Below are 24067 nucleotides of genomic sequence, written 5' to 3'. Positions count from 1 at the left end.
GGAGGGAGGGAGGGAGGGAGGGAGGGAAGGCTTTGGGCAGGCCACCTTTAGCCACCAGAGGTCACAAAGGAAGCCCGAGGAGAGGGCAGCTCAGCAGGAAATTGGCAATCTGCTAGGAATCCTGTCTGAGTTTTAAATGTAATATCCAAATGAAATGGGAAACGTTTTTTGGATCATTTATTCTCCACACAGGAAGGGAGGTGATTTGCGAAGCTGAATTTGACCCTGGTGCCGCACCTTCAGGAGTGTTGTTGTTAACTTCTCAGAATATTTTACATATCACTTAGCATAGCATGGTCCCTAATAGTGCTTCCTTCCACACCTTCTGAAACCCACTGACTTTCCAGAGCATGAAGAGAGTCGAGGGCAAAAGCGCTAAAGCAGAGAGTTAAGTAGGAAGCATTGCATTGGTACGGTTAATAAAAAAATTAAGGATTGCTGCGAGACACTTCAGGCAATGCTTAAACAAACCAGGGGATTGGGTAGTGTGAAAGCAGATGAAATTTAATTTGGTTAAGTGTAAAATAATGCTCTTTGGGAAAAATAATCTAAACTTCTCATAATCTCTGATAGGTTCTGAACTCATAGTAAAATAATTTAAGAGTCATGGCTGATAACTTGGGGAAAATATCTGTCTGGTAGACAGCACCAATTTCAAAAGCCAGTAGGATGCTTCGGGGTGGGGGGCGGTTGAAAGGAAAATAATATAGAAAATTTAAGATAACATATAAAACATTAGTGCTATTCTGTGTCCAGTTTTCGTTGTCGTAGGAGATATTAAATCCCAGAAAAGGGACTTGAAAGTAGTTTAGAAAAGTAGTGTGACTTGGGTTTTATATAAGCGTAGTGATTTGGAAATTGGCATTTTGGAAGAAAGAAGAGCTATAATACAGAGAACAAGAATAGCAATTGAGAAAGGGACACTTCCTTCTTGGTTCCAGTGTCCTGTTATAAGAAAGGGCAGCACTCAGTGAATTTACATAACCACAGCCCTGGCCGATATGGCTCAGTCGGTAGAAGCGTTGTCCAGGCACTGGAAGGTCTCAGGTTCGATTCCCAGTCAGGGCACATTCCTAGGTTTTGGGTTTGATCCCTGGCCCTGGTTAGGGCGCATGTGGGAGGCAACTGATTGATATTTCTTTCTCACATTGATGTTTCTCTCTCTCTCTCTATCTATATCTCTATCTCTATCTCTTCCTTCCCCTCTCTAAAAAGCAATGCATATATTACACAAGGATACAGTTGTCCCTCCATACCTGGGAGATTGGTTCTAGAACCTCTATGGATACCAAAGTCCACAGATGCTCAATTCCCTTATATAAAATGGCATAGTATTTGCAGACAACCTATGTGCATCCTTATGTATACTTTAAATCATTCCTAGACTACTTATAATACCTAATACAATGTAAATGCTGTGTAAATAATTGTTACACTGTATTGTTTAGGGAATAATGACAAGGAAAAAATGTCTATACTTGTTTAGTTCAGAGACAACCTTTGTAGGCCTAACTACAGTAGTACATGGCAGTAACAGCTTAACTTTTTTCCGAATATTTTTGCTCTGCGGTTGGTTGAATCCGTGGACATGGAACCCGTAGATAGGGAACCCGTGCATACAGAGGTCTGACTGTATAAGATGATCTCTAACCAGTGTTCCTCCAAGTAGTAGATTTCCCTATTCCAAGAGGGGACTTGTATTACATTAAGGGACACAGAATTCCATTAACATTTGTGTCTGTTCAGCTGAGCAGGAGGCAATGTAAGGGGATTCCCTGTGGGACACCGAACCAAATGGGGTACAAGATGGGGAAGGTCAGCTGAGTGCTGCTCGCAGCTGGTGAGAGCAAACTGAACCAAAAGGCTCAGCGGCCAAACCCAATTGAGTCATGTGCATGTTTCTGCTACGTACGGAATATTTATTTGTCCTCCAGTTATGCTCTCATGATTCAGCGTTTCCGACAGCAGCAGTTGGCAGGGGTGCCTCTGGAAGGCAGAGGGTGTGTGGACTCTGCCGAAGGACGTCGCTGGACAGATGAGAAGCAGGGCTGGGAAGCAAGGCGAGAAACACATATCATTTCCCTGAAATCGATACATGGTGCTCTCTTTCTCCAGTGGACACTGTACTAGCATTAACCTGGCCCTTGACCCCACTTTAACCTCACCTCCTGAAACACATAATCCCGGGCCATTCATTTTTCAAATATAAGTAACTGCCGAGTGGTGCTTCCCGCTGTGCACACAACCTGCCCCGCGAAGGCAGTGCTGTTGTATTGACAGACACGTCTGTTACCAGCTGACGCCTTGGAGAACCGATTGATTGGCTCAAACAAAAATACAGAGATTTGTTCGAAGGGCCAAATAGGTCCTTCACAGCATTTCCTTGGTTCAAGATGTCAGTTCTGCCTTAAAAACAGGAAGCTACGAGCAACTGCACTTTTACAGGTATTTTGCCAAGCGATAACAACCTACTTTCCACCTAGCCTAGCATCTGAGCTGAGATTTACGGAATCCACCCTTCTTAAGTTACATCAGCTAAAATGATGCCTGAAATCCCCTAAATACTGTGAAACTTCCTCCCCCCCCCCCCCACCCCCCATTGTTTCTCACATCCTTGAGCACATTAGGACCCAGCGCCCTGTATCGGTTTGCTGGGGCTGCCATGACAATGCACCACCGATTGGGTGGCTTAAACAATAGGGATCCATTCCCTTGCAATTCTGGAGACTGGAAGTCCAAGATCAAGGTGTTGGCAGGGTTCGTTTCTTCTGAGAGCCTCTCTCCTTGGTGCGTAGATGCCCATCTTCTTTCAGTGTCTTCATATGATCTTCCCTCTGTGTGTGTGTCTTGTCCTAATCTCCTCTTCTTATAAAGACACCAGTCAGACTGGATTTAGGCCCACCTAGTGATTTCATTTAGCTTTAATGACCTCTAAAAGACCCTGTTACCAAATATAGTCACATTCTGAGGTGCGGGTGAGGGGGGTGTTAGGACTTCAACATATGAATTGGTGGGGGACACAGCACAGCCCATTTTACCACCATGACCTTAAAACTCAAGATTTACTCCCTTTCCCTGGTCCAGGTGGTAAGGACTAGAGTTGGAGTTATGTCCGTTTTCTTATGTATGAGAAGCATGCAAACCACAGGTTTGTCCCCTGCTCACCTGTCAGTCAAAGACCTCGCTTAAAACACAGAGTAGTCCTAGGAACAAACCCCCTCAGTAGCATTTTAAATTCAGGTAGTCCATTTGCTTTGTCACAGGAAAAAAAGAAAGTATGGAGCTATGTGAACGAGGGGACAGTCTCACCATGCATCGCCCGGGGCGCTGGCAGCCATGCTGTTCTTTCTGGGTAACATCCTTCCCAACCACGCTCCACAGCGCGGCGCCAGCAAGCCGGCCCAGCAGCCACACGCAACCTGCTCTTGTCAGCGGGGATCACCATATTCCAAACAAAGATAAAACGCTGCGTTTACTGCCCAAGTCACTCAACAGGAACGCTCTGATCCCACGGCAAGCATCGCTTCCCGTTTCATTCCTCCTCGCGGCCTTGCCAGGGGAATTAGGAATACACTCTGCTGTCAGTTTTATTTTCTGCCCAGAGCCCTACTAAAATGAACTCTCTGCTATTTACATGTTAATATTGTCAACATGTAAATAGCAAAAATTCCATCCATGCCCTTGATATCAGGATCCTGCAGGGCCTGGGAGGGCCCCGGGGCTGAGGGCCAGGCTGCCGTTCAGACAGTGGATACCAGGGGCACGTGGCAGGGTGGCTGTCAGTCAGGAAATCAGGTGTCGGTCCTGGCCTCCTCAGCTCTTGTGTCCGCGCCAGCCTTCTAAGCCTGTCCAGGACCTTTCTCCGGTAGCTGCAGAGAAACGAAGCAGGAGAGCCCTCCCCGGTCCCCAATTGAGAAGCTCCCACTGACCATGAAACCAGATAATGAACAGGACCGGGCTGCCTGTCACTACTTGAGCCAGTTAAGCAGAGACAGGGTTGAATCATGTATGAGCGTTTATTCCAATAATGCCGGCAGTGCGGGAGAGCAGCAGGTCATCCAAGAAAATCTGCTCTGCCTCCCCCGCCACCACCCCCGCCCCCCTAAACCAGCTGCTTACATTGAGTAGAAGGACAAAGATTACATGGGAAAGTAGGAATTATAGGCACAGGGAGGTAGGCAAGGTGTAATGGATACAGGTTACAGGCCGTGCGGGCTCGCGGAGGTCACATAGGCGCCACACCTCCGGGACTCCATTGTTAAGGCAACAAGGTTTTTAGTCTTTCCATGACGATGGGCAGTTCTTGGAAAAGGAGAATGGACCGCATTCCGAGGTTAACTCCCACGTGCCAGGGAGCACAGCGCTCAGCCAGACCAGAATGTGCTTTCTCTAGTCAGAGCAGAGCAATCACAGTTAACGGAGCATGGTTAGTATTTCTTATAACTATAGCTCGCCCCCACTATTCCATTTCTCCCTCCCACCCCGAACAACCAGAGGCAAAAGCTGGGGCTGCTGCCTGGGCCGAGTCATAGCCAAGGAAGGTCCAGGAATTGGGTGCCCTGTCTGTTGGTCTTTCAGAAGAATCGAGAAGAATACCACATCTAGGGACTAAACGGAAGAGGCAGGAATTTTATTTCCATTATTTTTTTAAATCCTCACCTAAGGCTGTGTTTTTGTTGATTTTATTTTTTTTTTTATTTTTTTAAAGAGAGGAAGTGGGGGAGAGAGAGAAAGAAACACCGATGTATGAGAAAAACAGTGATTGGCTGCCTCCCGTATGTGCCCTGACCCGGGATGGAACCAGCAGCGTTTCGGTGTATGGGATGATACTCCAACCAACTGAGCCACCCGGCCAATGCAAATGTGGTTCCTTTTAAGGAAGGGAAAGAGACCCTCGGGACAGGAGACACACACACACATATGCTCACACACAGGAAAACATCCGTGTTCATGCCATCGTAACCCCGGGCCACAGAGAAATGTCCCCAGCAAGGAGAAGTCAGTCGCACTAGGAAGAGAAGAGGGAAGGGCTGACAAAGGGACCCAGAGCCCCCTAGGTAACCCCCGAGCCACCTCACCCTACTGCGCTCACTCACTAAGGAGGCTCGTCCTGTCACTCCCCAGGATTGCTTGGAATGCCGCTGGAGATGCAAGACAGTTTTAGAAACAGGAAATTGGAAGTGTTCTGCTTAAAATACTTCAGGCTGTGTGTGTGAGAGAAAGAGAGGGTCTGTGTGCCAATAAGAGCAGCGCTTGTGTGGACGCACCCAGGCAGGCTCAGGACAGCCGGGCGGGCATCAGGCCGGCCTGGCCTGGCCGACTCCTCTCCTCCACAAAGGCTCCCTTGTGTGCATAGCCATTTTCCTTGACTTTCAGAACCAAAGGTCTTTTCTTCTTCTCCTCCTCTTGCATCAGAGAAAGCTGCTGTGTGCAGATGCTCGGGAAAGTAAACATATGCATCTGAATACGTGCGGCTCCCCCACAGTCCGGAGCTGTTTGCTCCCCGCAGGTGGAGAAGGGAGAGCGGGCCTCCCTGACATGCTGGTTAGTCTGAAAACAGGCCGCTAAATGCATAATGAAGAGCCTCGGAGGAGTCAATCTGCATGTTAAAATGGTGTTCCGCAGCCCGGGCTGTCACACAACATAATTTGAAGATGAATGTGCACCCAGCCCGACGGCCAGTGGCTGACTGGCAGGGTCCTGGCTGTTGGGATTACCTGTCTGCTCTGTGGCAGCGGGGCTCTTGAGGGGGCCACACGTGAACCGCTTCCCGCGCGCCCCCCCAATCTGTGACGGGATAAATGGGCCCTCTCTTGGTCCTGCCCAGATTTGCATGTCAGACTGACGCCAAGAGACAGTCTGAACTCGAGAGGTGCAGTTATTGATCCTAACAGAAGGGTGCGAGGCTCCCGGCACATGGGAGTGCGGGGCTGCAAGCAGCAACAAAGAAAAGTGTTCGGGCTGACACGCGGAAGCAGGAAAGCCAGCTCTGAGCAGCCGGGTGCTGCCAGGTACGGCCCGCCACGCAGCCTGTGTTGCAGCCGCTGCTGTCGCCGCCGCCACCACCACAGTTCACAGCCAGGAACAGCCTTCGCGTGAATGATGTGTAGACGCCACTTTTATCTCTGAACATTTGACAGCAATTAGGACCTGACTCCCGGGGCAGGACATCACACGAACACAGGAGCGCTGGAGAAATGAGGTTAGGGCGGAGAAGTGAGCCATCTGCCTGGTGAGGACTGTATCCTCCAGTGACATTTACATAGGAATGACAGGCAACACGTATCCATTTCTATTGTCCGCTGCTACAGCCAGACAGAGCACAAAACCGGCTTAAAAGGACCACGTTTTCTTTAAGGCCCCTCTACTTAGAGAGGCTGCATGTGTCTTTTTTTTTTTCCCCATTCAAAATGCCTGATGGAGCTGCAGCTAAATGCCAAGCCCTGGGGAAGGATTCGAATTAGCTGGAGGTTTTATGCATTACTCCCTTCTTGAGGTTCCCAGACACTGAAAATAGGCGGCCTAAAGCCAAATTTGGAGCATAGGAAAGAGCAGCAAATAAAACTGTGAAGGCCCTTCTTTGGATGTTGCAAATCCCCATCTGAAAACAGAAGGAGAAAATGCTTTTAAGTGAGAATTCCCACATTGAGCCCCAACCCAGAGCTGCAGGGTTGACGGCAGAGGCCCCCCATTTGGAGTGAAGCCTCCCCCGCTGATGCACGTTCCAGGCACATGCACCACTGGGCCCCAGCCACCACCTCCTCAGTAGAGAGCACAGCCTACAGGTGCCCCTGGCCAGGGCTTCGCCATTCACTACAGGCGATGGAGAAAGGGACAAGGTGCCCCACCCTTCCTGAGAGCCCTGTGAACCTGGGAGAGCCTCCCAAGGAAGTGCTTGGTATATGGGCACGTGAGCGAACACTTTGGTCTCTGTGCCCACGTGAACTACGAGTTTCACTTTGCCAAGTTGGCCAAAAAGCCAGCTATACTGTTCAAAAAACTGGGGGGCTGATATTTCAAAACTGATTTGACCGATCCTGATTTGTGGGTTTGGCTTCTAGTTCTAGCCTTAATTCTCAAGTCTCTCCTTTCCCTCTCCCTGCCACTTCGCATCAAGTTACCTCAATGTTCATGGTCCGTGGTCCAGTTCTCACCGGCACCCAGCGTCCCCCTCCAACAGGCAGATTGAGCTTCTGGGGGACCCAGTGGATAATCATGTATATTATCTACTCAAATGGCACAAATAGGGTGCTTGCACATGAGGGAAATGTTGCAAATAGGTTTCATCACTCTTAACATTTTATGCTATTCATTTCGTTCAGTTGCCTTGACCTTAGGGTGCCAGATCTCTCCTTAAATTTTTGAGACAAGGCAGCATCACTGTGAACAGAATAGCTGGCGTTAAAACCAGTGCCCGCATGTTCCAGCTGTGACATAAACTTTGTGTGCAGTGTCGGAAGTAAAACCACGCTTCTCTGCCCTGCGGGAGGCGTGTCCTTCACCCCTTCTGCCTCCATTTGCCCACCTGTGAAAGTAGAATAATAATGGCTAATCCTGATTGCCAGAGGCTAGTGCAGAGAAAAGAGCCACATGGGTGTGCAGTGCAGATCATATGTACAAATATGCTCGAAGGGAAAAGCTCTAAATTTATTTCAGTCTAGCAGTAGAGTTGGGATTTGAGGGTTTACCAAACTCAGATGCCAGAAAGTTTACCAAATGTTAACACTTCAACCTTTCAAATATAGCACTCCCCGATTTTATGTCAATTTCTAGGTAAAAGGGCTTTCTCTTTCATTTGTCGGGCCCCCAATGTTCAGCAACGGAGTTGTACAGCATAAATTCTGATCCAAGTCGGAAAGGGTGGGTTATGCTGCTCCGTGTTCTAGAGTGCTTCTGGGTTTTCTTCTGCAACTTTATTTTTGGAAGATGATGTACAACATCTTTGAAGGTAGTAAATAAATTAGGGATTTAACAATGCAAGCAGGGTGCAATGACTAATGCATTTGGGGTAAGAAGCTAGTGGAACCAGTCATAGTGGCTGGGTTGGGGGCAGCGGGTGTCGGAGTTATGATTTCAATGACTATCCTATCAGCAAAGGTGAATTATCAGAGCTTTTGTAAATTGTTGTCATCAGAGATGGGAGAGGCTTGCATAGCCACACAGAAGATAAAAGGCAATTTTGTCAAGGATCACTCGGCAGTAGCAATGAAAAAGGTGGCACATACAGGGTCAAGGTCTCCACGTGCCTTTTGCAGTTCAGTAGAATGAACACACACACAGTTTATGCCCCTATTGAAAGCCGGGAGGTTAGTTCAGAGTCTGTCCTTGGTTTGAGGTCCCTTACGCCGTGACCTGAGTCACAGATTCGTGGCATCCGCTTTCCAGGTGGATACACAGCCCCCAGAGAACTCCCCAACTCTAGCAGACCCCTCCTCTCCTGCACCACAAAGGCAGCTGTGGTCTCAGAGTCTGTGAACAAAAAAGCAAGGGCCCTTGGCACCAAATGAGTCTTCTGGATCAGAGCTGCCTGATGGAACTTTCTGGAAAGTGAGAGACGTTCTCTATCTACAGTCCAGTACAGTAACCACGAGCCACATGGGACTCTGAGCACTTGAAAAGCTCTAGTGCAACTGAAGGGTTGAGTTTTTTTACTTTATTTTATGTAAATGTAAATAGTGGCTCTGCGTTGGACAGCACGCCTCTCAATTTTCATGGCCTTGGAAGTCAGAAGCGGTAGCACCTCGGCTGGCCGGGAGGCGCGAGAACAACAGAGTCCGCAGGTTGACAGAGAGCAGCACTTAGCACGCATGACATATGGCTTGTGGCCTACAGAATAAACTAAGACTGATCGGTGACAGAGGGGAAAAGTCTTTCCCTGTTGGCCTCCCCTCCCCCACTCATTCTAATTGCAGAGAGTAGAGAAGGGGCCTATGGAGTCAGGCCTCGTTATTGTCAAGCTCAATTTGCTATGACTTTTATTTCCCAATAAGCAATCTGGCCAGCTGTGGCTGAAAATGAAATCACCAAAGCGGACAGTCCCTCGCCCCTCCTCCAATTATTGATTTATATAGAACCTCTCCATGTTTCCGTCTGTCCTCATATCCTATGGTCATATGAGTCACTAGCAAATCCCAGAATACAAATGTAGTCCAAGAATTACCTCTTGAAATGGACAGCAAGTATTAACTTGTATTTCTAAATTTGAGGAGATTTAACTGGCTTTTTCTCAAACATTTTAGAAACAATGTTGAATGTAAAATATCAAGGCTACTAGCCTGTGTGGCCCAGTAGGTTGAGCAGCGTAGTCCCATGCACCAAAAGGTCACAGGTTTGATTCCCAGTTAGGGCACATGCCTGGGTTATGGGCCTGATCCCCAGTAGGGGGCGTGCAAGCGGCAGCTGATCAATGTTTTACTCTCCCTTTGATGTTTCTTTCTCTCCCTTTCCCTTCCTCTCTCTAAAAATCAATTTAAAATCTTTTTTTAAAAAATCAGGGCTATTAGCCTTAAAGAACACAATTTAAATTGTGACCACTTGGAGGTTTGGAGGGATAGTGGAGGTCATAGTTATTTTTGCAGCTAAGTTTCTAATTTTATATCAATTATTTTTAATTTCTATCAACCACCTGATGGTAACTCTTTGGGATTTTGAAATGAAGAACAATAAGGCCTACTAAAACACAGGCTAACGTGAAGTCTATGGCTCACTCCATCGTGAACATTTATAGAATGATTGCCCTCGGCTCTTTGGGGAAATTGAGAGCAAAAATAAAATAAAAGCCGTTGACCTCAGTTTTAAGGCCTTGGCTAACTAGCTGAGGTGATGGTTGGCTATTGCAAGCAAGGCCTACAGAAATCTTAGGGTCATGTCCTCCAGTGGTCCTTCCCATCCCTCCTTAGTCCAATTCTGAACCCAAGTAGGTCATCTGAAGGTAGATTTAGGGTGGCCCACCGCATTTCCTATGGGAGCTTAAAACCACAGGGCCTTATAAATGTTATGGAGATAGCGCTAGGGAGTAGCTTTCAGGAAGAAGCAGGGAGCAGCTCTGCTTCTCATGACTCTGAAGAAGGAACAAAATAGAAACCTCAATTGATCCAGTTGATCCAACTCAATGGTTTTTAAGTGGGGTAGTGGGTCTTACATTTCCATCTTTTTTCTTCCACTGTGACTGCCCTCGGAGACACAAGGTCAGCCCTCTGTGCTTTTTCTCTTGCTCAGAGAAACCCTCTAAAATCCCCTGAACCTAGTAAAGATGAGGCCCCATTAACTCTTCTCTGGAACCTCAGTGTAGTAGGCAAGGCCCCCACTACCAAGGTACACACACCTGTGAATCTCTGAGCAAAGCATCTAGTCCATTCATAACAGATTCTTTTTCTCATCTCCAGCTCTCTTGGAATAGCAAGAAACAGCCTGCTTTTACAGTCATCCTGTTCTTTATTCAACCAATATTTATTGCATTACCCCAATGTGTCAGGGACCCGGTCAAGGCTGGAGGACACCATCATGAACAAAATACAGTTCCCACTCTCAGAGTGTACATTTCTGGCTGGAGAAGGCCTGGAGAGGTGACATTTGAACTGAGACCAGAATGACAAAAAGGAGACAGCCACATGAATTGCTAGGGCAAGAACATTCCAGGCTAAAGGAGCAGCTGGTGCAAAGACGAACAAAGCTGGCTTGTTCAGAAACAGCAAGGAAAGTCCGTGTGGCTAAAGTGAGCAGTGTGGAGAGAGGGGTGGATGAGATGAGGACTCCGCAGTGGGCAAGAGCCAGATGATGCAGGGCCTTAACGGCCATTATAACAAATATGGGCCTTATTCTAAGCACGATGGGACGGTTTGGATGGTGTTGAAAGAGGAGTAACATGGTCTGATTTATGCTCTAAAAAGCAGCTATATTATGGAGAATGGATTGAAGGACAATACAAGGATCCTCCTGGCTTGGGCTAGGAAGGTGGTAGTGGAGGTTGAAAAGTGACCAGATTCAGACTTTCTTCTGGAGGTAGAGCTGACAGGGTGTGCTGAAGGATCGTGTTTGGGGTGGGCAGGGAAAGGAAGGAAATGTGAATGAATGGTTCCTAGGACTTTTTACTTGGCCGACGGGGCAGATGTTGGTATTGTTGACTGAAATAGGAAAGATTTCAGGAGTGTCAGGAGTCGGGGAAAAGGACCAGAAATTCTGGACATGTTATGTCCAAGATCCATATTAGCCCGCCTACAGTTTTGATTATCCTGTCTTCCCCAAGTTCTTCCTTCTAACCAACTGAGTATTCCCCTGCCTTTTTACTGAAGCTGCTACTTCTCACCAGTCTCCCTTGCACGTGGAGAAGAGTTGACCAGTGGCCTTCCAAAACCCTGCCTGTATTTAAATACAGTCACCCTCTAACCTGTTTTCCTTTCAAGATAAGCAACCCAATTCCTTTCACCTCACTTCGGAGGAGCCTTTCTCCTGCCCCTTTCGCCGTGCCTGTTGCTGAGCTCAGGCCCTCACCGGTTTGCTCCATGTCATTTTGTCAATACCAGAACCAAGGCAGGACACAGAAGTCTGCTAATGGCCTCCTGCCGGAAGGAAACAAGGGCTCTCCTGCCCTTCCTATGTCACTGTTTTAACTTCCCCGGACAGTCCCTTTCTGCATGAATGCCTGGCTGATCATTGGCGCACCTGTGATCTCTACCCCTTTGCTTCTATCTGCGTCCCTGCCTTGCCACCCAATGTGTGTGCCTTTTATTTGGGGGGCATAAGTGCTCCACTTTGCAAGGATCTGCTCTGGGCATATTTCCATCTGTTTATGTAGGAATCTTCCCAAGACAGTTTAGGGAAAGACTTGCTCTACTTGAGAGCCTCTGTCAAAATGGCACCCCTGCAGCCCTGAGCTCTGCCCACAGCGGCCAGCAGCTTCGTTATTTCTCAGTTACCTATCAGTGTGCATCTTCAAAGTACTTCGTAAACTGCAGAGTCACTTCCTCAAACGCCCCCCCCCCCAAAAAAAAAGGTTGGAAAGAAAAACAAAAGCAGAGAGTGGGTATGTAGGTTTTCTAGGGCCCTACATCAACACAGTGGTCACTGTAGCTATGATCAGGTATCAAATATATCTCTTTGCACATGACAGCATATTACAGGTCTGGCTAGACAATGGCATCACTTCTGCAATAAAATACAGCAAAAATTAATATTCCAAAATAGCATTAGCGCAAAATACCATAAATTAACTGCAATTGATTCCGAAGAACTGTTGATTTACAAAATAATCTTTTTTTTTCAACCTACGTGAATTGGAAAATTGTTTATGCAGATGCAGTTATCATTTGCCCTGAGTTAATACATTCAGATTTGGCATGCTATTGGGTGGAAAATATTTATGTAAGATTTTTATTGACCATAATAAGTTAAATGGCAGCGGTAGAGCAGAGCTTATTGTATTATACTTGGCTCCTCCCTTCTTTCCCGGAGATGGGGGAAGGTACAGAGTCTTCTAACAGCTGCAAGAAGTGCCTTCAGTGTGAAAGAAAACTAAATCTTTTCTAAGCAGTTGGAACCATAAAATTCCTTAAACTAAGCTGAAGGCTTTTGAGGGAACCCTGCACACAGTGGAAAAAATAGGATGTCAAAGGGTGTCCACCGTGCCTCTCACATAGTCAGTAGATGATAACAACTAATTGACTTGATCACAACTAATGCACAGGGAAGATACAAACAATAGCAGTTAAGCCAGGATGTGTTGGGAAACCAAATGCAAACCTGGAATCGGACAGAAATCAAACTGGATGATTCTCTCCCCAGAACCTACTTTCCTTCCTTTGCTTTGCGGGCTCACAGCCCAAGGTTTAACCTGGGAGATTGTAAACTCCAGTTTCATTCCTCATCCTTAATTTAGCTAGACAGAGCTTTGAAATGGCAACTAAATTACCTTTCGGTGAAATCAAATCTTCCCTTCTAGCCTCAAGCAGAGAGGAGTCTAGACCACATGGCTGGCTAATGCGCCCAGCAGCTGCTAGCACTCTCCTGGAGCCCAGAGAGGGTGCCCGCCATGAAAGGGTTACTCACGTCCTTTGTCCCCTGCAGTTTCTGCTGTGTGTGTGTGTGTGTGTGTGTGTGTGTGTGTTGGGGGGAGGAGGGGGTTACTCCACATACAGTCTTTTCTCTTTGGACTGCCTGCCTAGCAGGAGGTTGCTTAGAGCAGTAAAATGTTTATTACCTGTTTATTGTGTGAGTAACTGCAGTCTAGGAGGAGAAAATATTTCCCAGTTTACCTAGGGCAATGAAAATAGGATTAAGAGTTCTGAGGGCTGAGGAAGGAGCAGTATAAAACCCAGAGAATCACCGACCATGCAGTCCTGAGAAGCCCCAGTTCCCCTGCGTTATCCTTTTATTCTAGTCATGGTGACTTTGCCTCTTATGCTCAGACCCGTGTAATTCGCCATTATGGACTGGCTGGTATTTTAAAAGTTTAAGTCGTCCCCAAAAGAGAGTTTGGCTCTCATCCCAGGTGGAGCTCTCCAACTGGACCCAAAGACAGGTCACCAACCTGATTAACGTTTACACACCCATTTACTTCTCTTCCCTCCAAAGGAAGTTGCAAACAGCTTAATTTCCACCAATTTTTCAGTGTGAGGATTCAATAAAATATCATTTAATAGTTCAGGCCATCCTACAACTGCCATTTGCATTGAATTCAGTTATCATGGTTTAGATCAGTGATGCCGAACCTATGACACGCAAACTCATTTTTTTTTGGTTGATTTTTCTTTGTTAAATGGCATTTAAATATATAAAATAAATATCAAAAATATACATCTTTGTTTTACTATGGTTGCAAATATCAAAAAATTTCTATATGTGACACGGCACCAGAGTTAAGTTAGGGTTTTTCAAAATGCTGGCACGCCGAGCTCAAAAGGTTCGCCATCACTGGTTTAGATCATTTATGTCTATGATTTAAAAAGTTACTACCATAAATCTGCAATTAGTCCTTAAACATAAATTCTTCCTGCTGTCCTCCTCTCCATTTTTTTTTTCTTTCTTAGAGGTCTTTCCATCTCGATTATTAATAGAGCAACACAAAATTTAAAATTTTGTTCATCCCTCACAAAAGTATACTTAGCCATCTCTGAATCAAAAATACTGGGTCCGGTTGGGGGTTAATAGGGGGGATGAGGACACATTTGTAATACCTTAACTAATAATAAAAAAAATTAAAAAAAAAAAATACTGGGTCCCCTAAAATACTGTCAACTCTTAGGGCTGCAGAATTGAGCCCTAATTACTTTTAGTGTCTTCTGGTATCTCTTCCTTTCTTCCTTTCTTTCTTTCTTTCTCTCCTTTCTTCATCCTTTTGACAACTATGGATGTTATAACAAACATCTGTTTGAACTCCTACTATGTACCAACCACAGTGCTAGGCTGGCCAGGGATGGCTTGCTTCCCACCCTAACCTTTTGTTTTAGATTACAAAACTTGAAAACGGTTTCAGAAGTAAAGTGCACAGTAAGGAACAGTCCATAAATGTGACTCCACAGTGGTCCTGTTGTTTGTAATGTTTCGTCAAATGGACCATCTTTGCTGGGGCATCTTCTCAAAGTACCTGTTTCAGGTCTGAGGCCCAGAGCTGTCCAGCTGAAGTAGACGATGGGTAGTCACTTTATCAATGTGACCCGTGTAAATGGTCTTAGCAGAGACTCCAGGCTCCACAAATTCACTCCCCACTTTATCTGGACTGTTGGTGTGAGTAATTTGGGGAAATTTCAGGATCTACTGTTCTTTTGTTTTGCACAGGCCCATCTTCTGTTCCTATGATCGCTGAGCCTTTGGTGATATGCTAACTGCTGCCCCACCCACTCCACCATCTGTCTTGGCATTATTTTTCTGTAGCAGCCATGATCCGTACAGACAGGCTTCTTAGCCAGTGAAGAGTAAACTCGGGGGGGCTGTGGAGAACAGCTGAACCAGCCAGCACAGTCAGGCATCGACCCTCTTGAGAACTGTGACTACTCCCCGGTCCTTGAGGGGTGTGCTTTGCAGTGGAAGAACCTGAAGCATTGGGAGGAATTTTAAGTTCTGTGGTCTGATGCACACTAAGCTGATGGGTGAAAAGTCTCAACACTCATTTCAGTGCCATCAGATGTCACAATGCGTGGGCTGTGGAGACCACTGTGAAGATGACAGACCCCTTTGCCTCTTATATGTTTGTCCTCATGAGCACAGCGTTGGCCAGTAAGTTTCAGAGCTGGAATTAAGGCTAAGAACCCCTGAGGACGCTGTTGGCTTCATCCTTAGCTTCTGAATTTCAGTTGTATAGACTGGTCTTCTTGTTTCTTTTACGAACTACCAGTAAGACGACCATGGTAGATCTCCCTCTAACAGGGAAGAAAAGGCCTTTGCTATCTGACATTTTATTTTTATATTTAGTCTTAAAGTGGCTGCACAGCGGGACCATTAGGAAGGACACTGTAAAAAGGGTCCCTTTGTGTTGTGAAAGCTCTGTCTATACAGGACCATCCGCCCATAAGATGAGGTCAGTCTCTAAGAAGTGCCATGAAAAATGGCTTCGGTTCTTGGACCCATCACAGCACACAGTCGGTCTGTACAATGGCCGCCCAAAACCAACCCCCACATAGAGCTGCTGCATAGAGGAGGTGCTGTGGCCCCTCTGTTAGCTAGATAGGCTGCCGAATCCATCGCTGTCATTTTATAACCGAAGCTGTAACTTTGGGTGAAGACTTCATGAATGGAGAAAAGTTGGAAAAGATTCAGAGAACTCTCTAGAACAGTGGTTCTCAACCTTCCTAATGCCGCAACCCTTTAATACAGTTCCTCATGTTGTGGTGACCCCAACCATAAAATTATTTTCGTTGCTACTTCATAACTGCAATTTTGCTACTGTTATGGATCGTAATGTAAATATCTGATATGCAGGATGTATTTTCATTGTTACAAATTGAACATAATTAAAGCATAGTGATTAATCACAAAAACAACATGTAATTATATATGTGTTTTCCGATGGTCTTAGGCGACCTCTGTGAAAGGGTCGTTAGACCCCCAAAGGGTTGCGACCCACAGGTTGAGAACCGCTGCTCTAGAAGGAAGGTGTGGTGTGGGTCCTTCATGGGGGGTCTTTGCATGAGGCATTCTTGCCACCCGATCCCCTGGAGAACTTTCAGAAACATACTGCCCCCTGCACTCACTAGTCCCTGCACAACCTCTGGGCAGCTTTCCCAACCAGCTTTCCCTCCCTAGTCCTGTCCACTCGCCTTTTTGACTGGCTGATTCTGATTTACAAATAGACGCCGCAGCCATATCCTTCCAGAGAAACTTTCTCTTATGCCACTTACTTTATTCTGTGGCAGTTTGTGGCAGAAGATGATGAGGGTCTTTGGAGTTCACCTCTGTGTTGAGGCTGTCAAGCTAATCCGAAAAAGAGGCCAGCAGCTGGCGGTTTCATTCTAGGGAAGAATCCAGAAAAGGAGGGTCGGATGTTTTATTTTTAGGAACAAAGAGCAACTTTTCAACTGAGTGCCTGCCTGGGCCTCTGACATCAGGATCCTATTCTATTTTGCTTCAACCCACCCCCCTCCAAGCTCTGGCCCCCTCCCTAATTCCACTCCTGAGGAGCCCGGGAGGAGCTGTTCGCAGGGACACAAACAGAATAGTCCTTTTGAAAGAAAAAGTTTAAGTATTAAAGTGGGACGTTTCTCTTCCTTCCCCACTCTTTTCCCATCCATGGGAATGACTGTTGGGCTTCCACCCTTAGCCCATTTAAGGCAGAAGTGTCTGGGGGCGGGGAGGCTGGAACAAGAGCACCTGAACATTTATGCATTCTGTTGTGCCCTGAAGAAACAGCTGGGTGTGGCCGGCTACCTGGGGTGCCAAACCTTACTCTGTAATGGTTTATGGTTGTTTATTTAAGGAACCACAAGTTTTTTAAGACATTCCCCTCACTGCCACTATCTTGGCACCTGCTGCTTAAAAAAAAAAAAATCATGCATGAAGCAAGTTGACCTCCATGTGCCTTACAAAACAACCTGTGATAATCTTTTTATGGGATAATAGGACACATGATGGACCAGGGGGAAATACACAACACCTTGCCCTTGTTCAGCACATAATAAGTGCTCAATAAAATGTAATTCTTTGTTGATTGAAAAGATTAGTCTTCTAACTAAGGGCTTTCCAAATAAGTTTTTAAAAAGCTAGGATAGGATTTAAAATTTTTAAGCATCTCACTCCCTTTGCCACTTACAGTATGCGCCAAAAAAAATACCTGGATGTGAAGGAGGCCACCTTTAAAATATTTTAGAGCTGAGACTATAATTATTACGTGGAAACACTTTAAGCCTTTGCGGCATTTCTTTAACTTTGCACTTTCAAGCCCAGGAAGGCCAAAATCAGGGTAACTGGATGCCATTTTACAAAATGTTAAAACTCCAATTACACTTCCTTTCCTTTTTTGTTTTAAAGACTATTTAGCAGCATTATAGACCATGCGGGAGAGGCGAGGGAAGCATTCACAATCCCACATCCTAACAAAACAAGTGATTTCCCTTTTTAATATTCCCTTCCAGATTTCGACAATATGCTTGCATATTTTTTTATGTGCATCACAGTTACCGCCATGGTGAACACATAATATTTTATCAGATTTAGATGTAATATGTAAGACAGATGAGAGGGAGAAGAAAACCAAAGGAAATAAATAAGAACCACCTCAATTAAATGACGGCCAAGCAGCAGCTCTCAGCGGAGCTGCCTGGGAGAAGGAAGGTGTCCCGCGTCCTCCCAGCCAGAACTAAGCAGCCTGGGACCCGGCCCACGGCAGGCGCTGCGATGACCCAGCAACCGTTCATATCAAGGCTGGGCCCGCATCTGCCTGGGTCCCTGCTTCCCAATCATCCCGGGCCCAACTCTGCTTGGTGAGCCGCCCGGAGGAGGAGCTACCGGAGAGAGAGTCTAGCCAGGGATGACAGCGATGAGCCAAGTTGAGATGGAAAGCAAGCCGGCTTCCTATAGCCCCCGCTGCTCTGGACTGGGGTGTGAGCACTGCTCTTACCTGCTTGGGGTGGCGCCATCCCATCAAAGAGCACCCAGGCCAGCGGTCTGCATGCACAGCACTGGACACAGGAGAGGTTGCTGTCCTTCCCCGGCCGCCGGCACAATGCCCAGGAACAGAGCCAGGGCTTTGTCAGGCTTCCGGCTTCACAGAGTCACAGGCTGCTTTTGCGTGCTTTATTAGCTCCTTCCGTCTCCACAACAACCTCAGCAGGTCGTCAGGCCGGGTTTGCTAGCGTCACATCACACGAAAGGGAAACTGAGACTTGGAGAGCTGGGGCAGCGCCCCAGGCCGCAGAATGCCGGTGACCTTGTTCTCGGATCCCAGGGCCATTCTAGAAAGGACTGCACTGTCCGGTGGCACGCGATCGCACACACTGGCCCTTGTCCGTGCTCAGGCAAGCAGCTTTGCCAGGCCGGTGCCACTCGGAAAAGGGGACCTTTCCCGCCGGGCATTAGTGAGCAGGGCGTGGGGTGGCTGGTAAGGGAGTCCGGCAGAATGATGTTTAAAAATAAATGGCCCCTGACCAAGTGGGGGAAGGTTTGCTTGTCAGCAGGGTTGCTCATCAGGACCACAGATCGAGGTATGCACCATCTTTTGACGCTACCATTTCTGGCTCATGTTATTAAAAAATAATACATTGATGACCGCTACCTCGATGGACTCGGCATAGGGAAGCTATTTATTTTTGAAAAGTGGCAAAGGCAGGAAATTACTTCCTTCACTTTGGCATGGTTTCTGACACACTTTGGGAATCTCTCCCTCCTCCCCCGTTCCTTTGTAGGTTTAGAGGAGGAGTCTACGGATTCAGTATTATTTTAGCATCAGCAACGCTTCCACTTGGGCTATTTTTAGCGTGTCAGGTGCCCGCTGCCTGCCATGAACTTGGTACACGCAAGTGTTTCATTCAGCGGCCTCTCCCGTTTGAAGGGGAGCCTGTTCCAGCCTCTGACCACCATAGCTCCGCTTTTGCAGCTGCTCGTAAATTTCTGAACCTGCAGAGATATCTTTAGCTGTGACTTGAGAAATTTCCTGTGGAGCAGCAAGAGGCGGGCCTGCGAGCACACTGAGGCTAAATATACCTCCTCGGTCCACCCTCGGCCACACAAACGGGCAGCAGCAGCAGGGTATTTTAAATCCAGGGCTGAACAGCCTTTCTCCGATTAATTAGGCAATATTATTTATTTTGGTAATTGAAGTCAAATTCCACCTGCCCCCAAGCTCTTCACACCGAGGCTGCGTTTCCTCTTCCAATTCAAGATCCAACCAGATGCCCAGGTACAGGGACCTGTATCGGGCATGTTTTAATCCCAGGCACCTATTAACGTTGTACTCCTACTCGGTTAAACAGATGGCCCCCCCGCAGCCCACTCAGGCCACAGCCTTACCCGTCCTCTCAGAACCCAGACTCTTCCTCAGCCTTACCTGGGGTCTTAGGCATTTTCAGGGAAGGGGAGAGAAGTCAGGATTTTCTTTAGGGAATGTGTCCTTTCGGAACTTGACAAAGGAAAAGAATGTTGAATTCTTTCCAGGCCTGGAAGGTGGCCTGTGGCAGGAGAACCCTCCTCTCTGGAGTTAAATTCCTGTCCATGAGATGCATTGACCTTGTTACCAGACCCTAAATGGCTAAACTGATAAGTCCTTGGATTCTCAGAGAAAGTCCTGTTCCCCCTGAATTTTCGGAACCAGTAACATACATCCACACCGAATGCCGCTGGTCAGTTTCCCTGTAACCAAGATCAGCCAATCCTGGGCCATGCACCGGCCAGGAGGACACCACGCAGAGAGAAGTCCGAGAAAGCCATGTGAGGAAGCCTGGCATTTGCCCTTAGAACACTGAATATGCACCCCCACACCTGTCCTCCTTAGGGAGGCTGTGGAATTGCACCTGGCCTCACCCCCGCGACTGAACTCCTGTTAGAAGGTTGTTAGGGTAAGATCTACAGGTGGTTGTTTATTCCCTCCAGTTTTCCACTCACCTCTTCTCCAAGGTTCCCTTTGGGGGCACAAGTTTCCACTGTCAGTCCAGCGGTGGAGCCTTATCTGACACTTGTACGCTCCTGCCAGGAGGCCCAGGGCCCCCTTCAAGGCACCCAGTCTTGACTCTCTCCTTCGCATGTCGTTTTGTGGTTTCTGATACTGAACATTTCTGTAATGCTCTGTGCCTTGAGGATTTCTTTTGGGTGCTGTTATTGTTTGCCAAACACCATTACTCATCAAAATCTATTTAACAGGGGCAACCACAAAAGCAAAGGTGTAAGCAGTGGGCTTATAAAACCTACAAGACAGGAGAACAAGAAATACAAATGAATAATAATAGCCATAGCTCTCCCTTATTAGCGCTTACTAGGGCCGGGTGCTGCTCTGAGCAAGATATATACAGCAATTCAGAGAAGTCCCACAACATCCTATGAGGTTGCATCCTTCTGTTCGCAATCTTCCTTTTAATGGAAGCATACAATATTTATTGGTCACCTACTATGTTCCAGGCACTGGCCTGGGGCAATAGGGATGTAGCAGTGAATGAGATAGACAAGGTGTCTACCCTTTTGGAGCAGAGCAGACACATGATAATGAAGAAAATGTATGGTAATGAAGCAAACAAGGAAGGGCAGGGACCGGCTGGGATTCTGCAGCTTGAGCAAGAGTCACAGTGTGAGTCAGTGCATGTGGCGTGCAGACCCTTAGGAACTAGCCCACGTGGGGCTCTCTGGGCCCACACCCCTTCCACTGCCTGCCGCCCCTTCTCCTCCTCACCCACGCTCCATGCTTCACAGTCCAGGCCCTCGAGATGTCCACAGGGCTGTTTCTTACCCTTGTTCCTTTGTTCACATTGGGATTGTCCCTGTGCCTCTGATGCTTTCCTTAACCAATCTCCATGCTGATCGCCATCACTGCACTTGCACAGGGATCTGTTTAGGGGTCTGTTCTCACTGGCCTGGGTGCTCCAGGGCTCACACTGGGCCCGTCTTTGTTGCCCCTGTCAAGTAGTAGCACAGACCCTGACCCACAGATGCTACCAGTGAATGCTTGTTAGATGACTGAACATCTCTGCGTGAAAACGTGCCTTCTCCTGCCCTAGTGGAAAAGGTCGGGGATCGAGACTCTCCATTTGACCTAATAGTAGTGAATGGGACCAAGGGAGCCTGACGGGTGGCGCAGTAGAGGCTGTTACTGCTGAAATAGGACGGGAGGATGAGGGGCAGTGTGGTGCAGACCTCTCCAGCTCCCCAAGGGACACCCACCCAGACTCTCTGAACAGTTGCAATGACCAAGAACTGGAGGCTTCCTCAAGCATCTGTTCCTCTGTCATGTCTACTGAAAAGTTCTCCCTTTTGTTAAGCAAACTGTGCTGCAGATTGTTAAAGACCCGTCCTTTAGAACAACAGAATAGTGTGACTCTCCTCTCCACCTTCACCCTTCCAGTATCTGAAAAGCGTTACCGTGACCCATGTTGGGTTCACTTTTCCTTACCAAATAATTCCGGTTCCTTCCGCTATTTCTCACTATCATGTCACACACCTGGATTCCCTCCAGTTCTTGATGTCTCTTTTAAAACATGACATCCAGAGCTGGACAGTATTCGAGATGACTTCTGATCAGGTGGACTATAACAGTGCAATTTCTTTCCTGAACCTGCAGCTTAAATTGGATTTCACTTGTTTTATGGCCTCGTCACTGTGTCAGTTCTTACTGCACATGTAGGCAATGAAACTCCTCAGTGTTCTGCATACAGTGAACTCTTGTCAGCCACATGTAATAATTATAATAATAGCAGATACTAGTTATTGAGCCCGCCTGTGCCCATGAGCCAACCTAATCATTGTACCATCAGTATCTTTTTTTTTTAATATATTTTATTGATTTTTTACAGAGAGGAAGGGAAAGGGATAGAGAGTTAGAAACATCGATGAGAGAGAAACATCAATCAGCTGCCTCCTGCACACCCCCGAATGGGGATGTGCCTGCAACCAAGGTACATGCCCTTGACTGGAATCGAACCTGGGACCCTTCAGTCCGCAGGCTGACGCTCTATCCACTGAACCAAACCAGCCAGGGCGTACCATCAGTATCTTAAATTCTCCCATCTACACTGAGTGAGGTTGACTAAGTTGCCCAAAGTGCTGGGATTTGAACTCACAGACTGCCTGACTCCAGGCCCACATTCTCTTTACCCCACTGCCCTCCTTCCCAACTTGAACTTGAGCAGCTTATTTTTCCACCTAAATACTAGGCTTATCACTATTAAGTGTGATCTAAGTTCTTACTGAACTCCCCAGCATCTCAGGGATGCCATCGCAGAGCTTTTAGCTCATCTTTTCGGGTTTCTATCATCACATCTGCTGCCTTCATCAAGGAGAGTGCCTTCTCTCTCCCCACCAGAGTGCTCTCCAGGTTGACACCCGCTGGGCACCATTAGGCCCAGACTTTCCATCAGCTTCTTACCTAGCAACTTGCTTTTGAATTCCTGCACCATTTTTCTACTCTGTCCAAAGTTATCATGAGAGAGTTTGTGGGAGGGGGAATGTCATATTGGTTTGAAATATGTCATTTACGTAGCATTCCTCCACTCTAGCAGATTAACAGCAGTAAGGAATAATGCAAAAGGTGGCCCCCTTATTTTACATATTTTCATAAATTCTGTGCTTAATCTTTGGCCCTAAAACTTCCAGAAATCAATATCATGTCCACCATTACCCTCTGTGTGAAAGTGAGCTATTGCCCTGGCTCTAGGCCTCATTATTTATTCTAGTCTCCCATTATTCATTCATCCATTCTCAACATCAACAATGTGCCCACGACCACAGATACAAAAGGGGTTTTTTTGTGTCTTAAATCATTTTCCTTTTCCCCAAACATTAAAATAATGCATACTTCTTATGAAAATATGGGAAGTACAAATATAGGTAGAGAAAGCACAAAACACCATTGTCTAGTAATCTTAAAGATCACCTCTGACATCTACTAATTCTTTGTATAATCTAGAAGGGCTAGGTGCTAAAGTCACTTATCACCAAGACGGAGGGTTTGTTTCCCACACCTACAGCAAAAGCTACAATCTAACATCAGCTAGAAAATTAGTGAGAGAAGTACTGGTTCAGGAGAGGAGGAAGGCTGGGCCCCTGGGCAAAGGTGGGATGGATTGTGGAGGGGAGGGTGATGCGATTCCCTGCTGTGTGAACCCCCAGGACAGCCAGGTCTGTTTTGTTTAGTCCTTTTGTTGTTGTTGTCGTTCATGTAGAATTTTGCAGGTAATTTATTAAAAGAATGTTCAATTTACACGAACGTGTTTTGTCATTGGAAGGTATTGTGGAAATTGGAGGTGCCGTGTTCTGTTCAGTTCTGTAGTGTGGTGATATTTAAGGCAACACATGGTATTTCCCCACCCTCTTGGTGTTGTTTCCCCTGAGGAATTACTGGTCTGCTCTTCTGCTGTGGTTTTCTCTTTCTGTCATAAATGTTGTGCCCCATACTATCCAGCTTGAGAGTTTTATCTGGACACATTTCTCTCTCCCCCTCAAATGTCAGTTTGAACATCAGGGATTAGGAGACAAGTCATCTGGGCAGAAAGATTCCTTCTGGGTGACTGTGATATGTTGGACATCTGTCTCCAGACACATTATGTTCATTTTGGAACCAATCTCTCAATCAATCAGTGTGATTTTTCACAGCTGGATGGATGGACAAACATCTAACAAAATGTCTTGTAAATTTTCATCCAGAAGTTCAGGTACGGTGCTGCCCAGAGGTCCCTTCCAGCTCAGTGATTCTTTGAATGTATATGATTGATATTTTGGAAACAGGGCTATCACTTTGTATATTTGTGATGTATCAGTGACTGCTGATCTTCCTGAAATTTCAGTGTGGTCCAGGGAAATGAGGGAGAAATGACTTGTCTAGAGGAATTTGGGGACGAGACAAACTAGTCACCAGGTCGCATAGGTAAGAATGTGGAAAAGCCTATTCGGGGAAAGTTGTTGATGGAAAACAAAAGAGGGAATTAAGAGAGGGCCAGGAGAA

General features: G+C 46.7%; 1 protein-coding gene and 1 long non-coding RNA gene across 4 annotated transcripts in view; one reads left to right on the top strand and one right to left on the bottom strand.

The window, feature by feature from the left end:
• The window catches only part of MAML3 (mastermind like transcriptional coactivator 3), a 387866-nt gene that overhangs the window by 322563 nt on the left and 41236 nt on the right, over positions 1-24067 (top strand). The gene's annotated exons all lie outside the window — the stretch shown is intronic.
• Positions 1426-18434, bottom strand: LOC118658250. Of its 2 annotated transcripts, none has more exons than XR_004968253.1 (3): positions 18047-18434; positions 16332-16442; positions 1426-2048 (listed from the first exon to the last, which is right to left on the bottom strand). It is a non-coding gene; the product is annotated as an uncharacterized LOC118658250 (long non-coding RNA). The 2 variants fall into 2 exon arrangements; XR_004968254.1 differs by lacking the exon at positions 1426-2048 and adding an exon at positions 4741-6189.

This window comes from Myotis myotis, unplaced genomic scaffold, assembly GCF_014108235.1.
Source record: "Myotis myotis isolate mMyoMyo1 unplaced genomic scaffold, mMyoMyo1.p scaffold_m19_p_6, whole genome shotgun sequence".
NCBI lineage: Eukaryota > Metazoa > Chordata > Mammalia > Chiroptera > Vespertilionidae > Myotis > Myotis myotis.
This window is presented reverse-complemented; position numbering and strand designations above follow the sequence as displayed.